This window comes from Eptesicus fuscus, chromosome 21 (genome assembly GCF_027574615.1).
Source record: "Eptesicus fuscus isolate TK198812 chromosome 21, DD_ASM_mEF_20220401, whole genome shotgun sequence".
Taxonomy (NCBI): domain Eukaryota; kingdom Metazoa; phylum Chordata; class Mammalia; order Chiroptera; family Vespertilionidae; genus Eptesicus; species Eptesicus fuscus.
In genome coordinates, this window is record NC_072493.1 from 49,472,417 (window position 1) to 49,480,914 (window position 8,498).

Genomic DNA, 8,498 nt, shown 5'->3' on the forward strand with positions numbered 1-8,498 from the left:
ACCCTGACCGCACTCCGAGGCCGCCCTTCTGACTCCTCTGCAGGTCACCGAGGCTGTAGCTTTGGCAGCTTTCAGCGTGAGCCCTGCTGTGCCCATCAAGTCTGCATTGGGACCCAAAGTTTCTCCCACGTGCACGGCACTCATGTGGCCTTTCTCCAGCGTGACCTCGGAGCTGAACAAGTGAGTCCTCACAGCAGGAGTCTTCCCTGTGGACTGGACTTTGGGTTTCAGTTCCAAAGATGGCTGAAACCTGGCTCCCCTGGTCTGAGGCATGGCACCCATCTACGTGCAGAATTCTGACCATCAGGACACAAGGCTCCTTTTCTTCCCTATTTTTTTTTTTTTAAATATATTTTATTGATTTTTTACAGAGAGGAAGAGAGAGGGATAGAGAGTCAGAAACATCGATGAGAGAGAATCACCGACCAGCTGCCTCCTGCACACCCCCTACTGGGGATGTGCCCGCAACCAAGGTACATGCCCTTGACCGGAATCGAACCCGGGACCCTTCAGTCTGCAGGCCGATGCTCTATCCACTGAGCCAAACCGGTTTTGGCTCTTCCCTATTTTTTAATTTCTAACTTTTTCTTACACGTGGCTCCTTTGTAGAACTGTTGTGGAGCGAACGTGAGTGAACAACCACTGGAGTCCAGACCAAATTAAAATTTAGGGAGCCTTCATTAGCCCACCAGCGACTGCTCTGCCTTTCTCCACGCAGGGAGTCCAGAGAGCAGCCCCGACCCTTTGGGCAGGACTGCTTTTAAACGCATTTACCACACCCTGTTTTTGCAGAGCAAGCAACCCAGGACAAAACAGTTTTTCCTAAGCCACGTTAGGATCACGCCATTGCCGACCATGTTACTTACAGGGTCACCTGTTCTTCAGAAAGCTGACAGTGTTCTGTGTTCTATCTTGCGAGGCTATTTTGTGAGTCAGCTGGGATTCACGCATGCTCAAAAATTTCTACTCTCTAACAGTACCTGGTGAAAAGTTTCCCCTGGACAGCACTGAGCGTTATGTGGGACCCTCTGGGAATCCCCCAAAGACACTGGAGCTGCCCAAACGAGTGAGCCCTCCTCAGGGCGACCTGTGGTCTCAAAATACATGGAGGCCACAAGTCAGGAGCAGGACGCACTGCCCTGGCTCCAGGAGGTGGAGAATGAGGCTGGAGTGTGGGCTAAGGACCTGTCCCACTGGCTGCGTTCATAGGGCCTCTCTCCAGTGTGTTCTATGGTGAGTTGATTGAGAACAGACTTGCCTAAAGGATATCCCACATTGGCCACACTCATCGACCTGGGCCCGTGTGCATCCCGCAGAGCTGAGGCTGGCTCCCCCCCAAAGGGCTTCCCGCCCCCCACGCTCACGTGGCCTTCCTCCAGTGTGAACTCTGATGTCTCCTGAGGCTGCTCTTCTGCTCAAGGACTTCCTACCCTGGCCGCACCCAGGAGGCCTTGGGCAGCCATGCAGACTCTGGCGTCGGGAACACACACATCCTGTCGGGGCCCTGGGAATGCCAGGGGCACTTTGTAAAGTATGTGACCCTCTGACCAACAGGTGATCCATCTGAACGAACACAAAACAGCATTCCACGGACTCGCTCTTCCCTCCCCCCCCCCCCCCCCGCCTCCTGGCCGACCACTGTGAATGGTATTTCAGCCCCCGTGGGGGGGGGGGGCAGCAGGAACTGGAACCTGCTGTGGGGGTCCTCGGGCCCCGCAGCCCCACCTCCCTGAGGTCCTGCCGCCTGGTGACGGAGCCTCTGAGGGGGCTTGCGTGGAGCGGCTGAGCTCCCTCTGCAGCGGGAGTGAGTGCCTGACTGTTCTGTTCCGTTAGATCCTCCTTTGGCTGTGAGGGAAGTCGCTGTAAGAGTTCTGGGTTTGCTGCGGCCGCATCCTCAAAATCAATCCCTCTGCCCTTCGTGGCACCTCCTGTACTTCCACTGAAGCGCAGGCTCTCTCCACACCACTCCTCACCGGCCCCATGGAGAAGCCGTCACTGCGTTGGATCTGGCTGTGGAGACCAAGAAACAAGCAGGCCTCTGGGAAAAAACACACAGCAAATGGCAAGAATCCACAACTCTGCCAGCGCTGGGAGTTCTTGGAAAGACTTCTTTAAAAGTGAAAGTAAAGAGCAGTCCTTCCTTCCTACAAACCGAGCCCGCCCCACAGTGCACAGCGCCCCACGATTAGAGGTGGACTTGACAATGAACCTCTCTTTGGGCACAGAACAGAGCAACAGGCAGCCGCCTCCAGGCGGGACTTGGCGGCTGGAAAAACCCACTGTCCCGGCAGACCAACAGTTTCCACGAACAAGGCCGCCGTTCCCGCTGGCGCCAGTACATCCTGTTCCCAGCGCAACCGGGGCAGCTCGGCTCGGAATCAGAGGGGGGCTCAGGGTCAGGCATAGCCTGCTGGCTCTCCTCCAGGGCGTGGCGCCAGCACAGGCACCCGCCTCGCCTCAGGGACCTGGTGTGACGGCCTAAACCCTGTGCCAGGCCCTGGAGGCAAAACAGCTTCTGCCCGGAAGACGGGCAGGGATGGAGCTGGCAAGGGCCCTGGGACCTGAGAAGGGTCTGCAGCGCCTGTGAGCCCCACCCGCCTGGAACTCGGGGGGCAGCTCAGCCTTCTGGACGTTTGGAAGTCTGAGGGTCAACCTCAGGCACATGGCTTCTCAGACGCCGTCACGTGTCACGACAGCGAGCAAGGAGACCCACAGTTCCTCCCGGTCTAAGTGTGGCCCTTCCGGTGTGAACAACAGATGTGGGTGCTCCTGAGGCCTCTCCGTGGTGTGGAATTTTGGGTGGAGAACGAGGCTGGGGTGTGGGCTGAAGGATCTGTCCCGCTGGCTGCATTCATAGGGCCTTTCTCCAGTGTGTTCTATGTTGTGTACTGGTGAGCTGATTGGGAACAGACTTGCCTTAAGGATTTCCCACATCGGCCACACTCATCGGCCTGGGCCCGTGTGCATCCCGCAGAGTGAGGCTGGCTCTCCCCCCCAGGGGTTCCCGCCCCCGACGCTCACGTGGCCTTCCTCCAGTGTGAACTCTGATGTCTCCTGAGGCTGCTCTTCTGCTCAAGGACTTCCTACCCTGGCCGCACTCCGAGGCCGCCCCTCTGACTCCTCTGCAGGTCACCGAGGCTGTAGCTGTGGCAGCTTCCAGCGTGAGCCCTGCTGTGCCCATCAAGTCTGCATTGGGACCCAGAGTTTCTCCCACGTGCACGGCACTCATGCGGCCTCTCTCCAGCGTGACCTCGGAGCTGGACAAGTGAGTCCTCACAGCAGGAGTCTTCCCTGTGGACTGAACTTGGGGCGCTATGACTTTGGGAACTGGAGGAAAGGCTACAGTTCCCGTGAGGATTCTCTCGCTTTCTCTGGATTAATTCCCTTTCCCAGGCCTACAGGGATGCAGTGTGTACAAGCGCTGGAGTCCCCGAATAGACTAAACTCCAGCAGTGATTACATTTTTGAAATTTGGCCACTGGTGCCTTTTAGTAAATGTTAAAGGCTATTTATTTATTTATTTATTTATTTATGTTTAAACCACATTTGTGAGCCCCGGCCAGTGTTTCTCAGTGGTTAAGAGCGTTGGCCCACGCACCGAAGGGTTGCGGGTTCAACTCCCAGTCAAGGGCATGCACGTGGGTGCAGGTTGGATCCCTGGGCCGAGTCGGGTTGTGTTTGGGAGGCAACCAGCCTTGGTGTCTGTGGGAAGGACAGACGGGGCCAGGACACTGAGGTGGGTGTGCAGGCCGTACCCAGGGAGGACCCGAGGGCCAAGTTCTCGGGCATCACGTTGAGGTGCAGGCGTCTCTGAGCCTCATCAAGGAGCCCCCACTCCTCCTGGGAGAAAAAAATGTCCACGTCCTCACAGGTCACACAGCCCTGCCCTGATGGGGACAGATCTATGCTCAACTCCTCTCCTCGGACCCCAAATCCACACCCTGCTCACCTCCTCCCAATGCCCCCCCCCCCGTCCCCTGTCCCCAGAGGAGACGCCAGGGCCGGTGCCTGTGCTCTGTTCACGGCACCAGGATCACTGTGTGCGCCCACAGCGGCCACAGGCACAGGGGCAGGGGGAGCCATCTACACGCAGCCTGGCCTGGGGAGGGCCCACGCTCTCTCCACGGCCCTCCTTCCCACACCCCTCTCACGCTCACTCTGGTGCCCAGTTCAGCGCATGGCATCTAGATGGTGCCTGACACGTTCAATAGGATCCAGCCCGACTCCCAGTGGTCTCCACTGCAGGAGGGGACAGACCCGCCTGAAGGGCTCCCTGCTCAATTCTTTTTTTAAAAAATATATATTTTATTGATTTTCCACAGAGAGGAAGGGAGAGGGATAGAGAGTTAGAGACATCGATGGGAGAGAAACATCGACCAGCTGCCTCCTGCACACCCCCCACTGGGGATGTGCCCGCAACCAAGGTACATGCCCTTGACCAGAATGGAGCCTGGGACCCTTCAGTCTGCAGGCCGACGCTCTATTCACTGAGCCACACTGGTTAGGGCCCTACTCAATTCTTTTAAAAATATATTTTTATTGATTTCAGAGGAAGGGAGAGGGAGAGAAACATCAGTGATGAGAATCATTGATCAGCTGCAGGTCAAAATTCGGGGTCACCCCTAACTCCTATCGTTCTCTCCCTTCCTTAAAATCTTAAATTCTGGGTGGCCCTAATTTTAATAATTGTATTGTTGAGAGTATTACATATGTCACCTCCCACCCCCAATGACCCCCTCCAGCCTCCCTGCCCCCCTTCACCGCCCCATGGTCTGTGTCCATGGGTTACGCATATATGCATACGGGTCCTTGGTTGATTACCTCCCACCTACCCACCCTCTCCCACCTTCCCTCCGAGATTTCCCACTGTTCCTCGCTCCATGTCTCTGGGTCTGGGTGGCCCTCCCACCTCTACGGCCGAAGTGTGGGTCACCCCTTCCCCGCTGCTCCCCCCGCCTCCTGCCCTGCAGGCTCTTCTCGGCACTGCAGCCACCTCCCGGTCCCCCCCTCCCCCCCGCACCACCTCCCGGTCCCCCCCTCCACCACCACCTCCCGGTCCCCCCCCCCGCACCACCTCCCGGTCCCCCCCCCCCCACCTCCCGGTCCCCCCCCCCCCCCCACCACCACCTCCCGGTCCCCCCCCCCACCTCCCGGTCCCCCCCCCCCCCACCACCACCTCCCGGTCCCCCCCCCCACCTCCCGGTCCCCCCCCCCCCCCCGCACCACCTCCCGGTCCCCCCCTCCACCACCACCTCCCGGTCCCCCCCCCCCGCACCACCTCCCGGTCCCCCCCCCCCCACCTCCCGGTCCCCCCCCCCCACCACCACCTCCCGGTCCCCCCCCCCCCCACCTCCCGGTCCTCCCCCACCTCCGGAAGCCAGGCCAGGCCCCTTCCCTCGCCTCCCGGGAGGAAGCAGACGGCACCTGCAGGTCCAGCGTCCGCACCTTCGGGTGCGGAACCGTTCTCACCCCGCACCGGATGGGTCGCCAGCAACAGGAACCGCCCGAGCGGCCCCTCCTGGGTGACACCGCGGCCTTGGTTCCCTGGGGCCCCGGCCTCCTGGCCTCCCGGTCGCCATCCCGGAGACGAGGAACACCCGCCGGCAGCCGCGCGGCCCACAGCGCGGCACGGCCACCGGGGTCCCGGGAGGGGGGCGCTCCTCGCGGGGCTGCTGTCCGCCTGCCCAGCAGGGGGGACCCGCCACGGCCCCTCCGCGCTCCGGACCCGCAGCCGCGCGGGTTTGGACACAGCTCGGCCCCCGCGCCCCGGCCCCGCCCCCGCCCCGGTCTGTCCTGACGCGGGACAAGTTGGAAAAGGGCGCTCGGATCTCCCTCCTCCCCTTTTTTCAGACATTTTATTTCGGAGGGAGGACGGGAGAGGGAGGGAGGGACCTCGGTGATGGGAGGGAGCCCTGGACCGGCTGCACCCCGGGCACGGGCCCTGGCCTCCGGGGTCACAGGTCGGTGCCCACCCCCGAGCCAGGCGGAGGGGCTCCCGCTCCTCTCTGCTCACCAGCCTCCACGCTGCCAGCCCGGGGCCCCGAGACTGAGGGCGAACCCCGCCCTCCGCCCTCCGCCCTCCCCGGCGCCAGTGCTCCGGGCTCCGCGGCCCCTCCACGACCAGACACAAGCGGCTCCTCAGCCGGCCCGCCTCCCCGCCCCCGCCCCCCCCCGGTGTTCCTCCCCCACCCCCCGCCCCCCTGCAGCGCCTCCAGGTCCTGACGCGGGGCCTGGGCTGCAGGGAGGCGGGGAGGCGCGGCCGCCGCCTGCGGACTCGGGACTGAGGGGACGCGGTGGGTAGGAGCGCGGGGGGCGGGGAGGGCGGGGAGGGCGGGAGGCCCCCGGGAGAGCGGACCCTGCACACAGTCGCCCGCCGCCGGGCAGGGGCACAACCCCTCCGCGAGCGTCCGCTCGGCCTGGTCGCCTCCGGCCCGACCCGCGCGCCTGGAGGACTCAGGTCGCGCCGCGGCCGTCCGTCAGGCAGGGACCGCAGCGCCCCCAGCAGGTCGGCCGTGGTCCGGGGTCCACAGCCCCCAAACGCCCCGCTGCCAGGAGCTTGAGGAAGGCACGCCTAGAACGTCGGCCGCGCGGCATTATGGGTAACGTAGTTCCCACAGTGCCGTTTGCGCCAAACCTCAGCGTGTTCCTCAGAGGCACGCCTACGGCGATCGGCACGGGGGATTGTGGGTAACGTAGTTCCTACGCTGACCGTTTGCGCCTTACTTCTGTGCGCTCATTGGCTGCATGCCTGCGTTTGCCGCGCGGCATTGTGGGTAACGTAGTTCCCGCAGCGTCGTTGGCGCCTTCTATACCTTCACCAGAGGCACGCCTACGTCACTCGGCACGGGGCATTATGGGTAGGGTGGTTCCCACACCTCCGGGAGCCGCCGCGAGGGAGCCGTCGGCACATGGGTGTGGAGTCCGCGAGGTCGCCCGCGAGGTCGCCCGCGAGGTCGCGTCAGGCCGGGCGGTGGTCGCCCTCCAGGCCCTCGCCGAGAGGCCCCGGGCGGTGCGTGAGCGGGACCGCGTCCCGGCGGGGCCGCGGGAGCCCCGAGCGTCGTCTGAAAAGGTGGGGATTCGACTTCTCAGGCGACGCGTGGGGACTTGAGCGGGAACGGGCCCGGCCTGCTCCTGGCGGGCGGCCGGAGTGCGACCTTCGGGGAGGAGCGAGCGGGACGACGTGCCTGGCGCCGCGAGGGGCCTGAGGGACGCGGGAGCCGTCGGGAGGGGTCTGGGCAGCTCTGGGCCGCACCGGGAAGCTCTCCGGGGACCAGGTGGGCGCCCCCTGAGGCTGCGCGTGAAATTCGGGGACTCGCCCCTTGGGGTGAAAAGGGGGGACGCAGACTCCGGGTCCAAGGTCCAGACTAAACCCGACGGGCGTGCCCCTAAAGCCATCGGGAAGTGCCCACGCCCGGTGGGTGTCTGCGGCCGCGATGCCGCCAGCCCCGTGCAGGGCGGGGGGCGGCCTGGACCTCCTCCCGCTCGTCCCCCCTGCTGCCCCCCAACGTGCTCCTGAGAGCCGAACTGGCTCCGCTGGCTTGAACCACGTCTCCCGGGGCGGAAAGCATTGGCCAGGATGCCTCCAAAACAACAAAACAAAACACAAACCAGGGCAAAGGGTCCGCAGCTTTCTTCAAATCAGGGGACTGTCGGTATAAAACCGTGAATAGTGGGCGCTGTCATCCCTGAGGTGAGGACTTTCTGGGGTCCCCACTGGCCAAGCAGGGTGTTGGGGAGGCGTCTCCCCTCTGGCGGGCCAGGATCCCAGGACTGCCCACCCCAGGCCTTGTCGCACCCTGCACACGCACTGCTTCCTTCCCTTCCGACACCCTGGTGAGCCCATGCGCCTTCGGTGCCCATTTCCCACTTTATTCTATTTTATTGATTTCAGAGAGGAAGGGAGAGGGGGAGAAACTTGAATGATGAGAGAATCATTGGTCGGCTGCCTCCTGCACGCCCCCTGCTGGGGATGGAGCCTGCATCCCGGGCATGTGCCCTTGACCGGAATGGAACCCGGGACCTTTCAGTCCGCAGGCGGAGGCTCTATCCACTGACCCAAACCGGCCAGGGCCCATTTTCCACTTTCAGACCCAACCTCCTCCTAAGCTCTGAGTCCATGGGAATCCAGAATCCATCCTGAAACCTCAAACCTGTTTTAAGGTGAAGAGAAAACCTTATTTGAAGCAGGAAAGAGACTTGCATGAGTAGGGCAATTTTTTGTGTGTGAGCTAAATAAGAGGAGGAAAATCCTAAAATGGCAGAATCCAGTCATAGGATACGTTACCACTGTGTCTAGCAGGATGTGTCCACTTCCTGTAGATCTTTCTGCTCTGCGGAGTGTACTCCTGGGAAGAAAGACGGGTTTCCCTGACCTCATTTGGGGGACCGAAGAGACTGGGTGAAGGAATATAATGTGTGGGCTGCCAGCCTGATGGGAAGGGGCCTTGGGGAAGAGGAGCGAGGAAGCCTCCGGCACTGGAATAGAGCTTTAAGGAGGG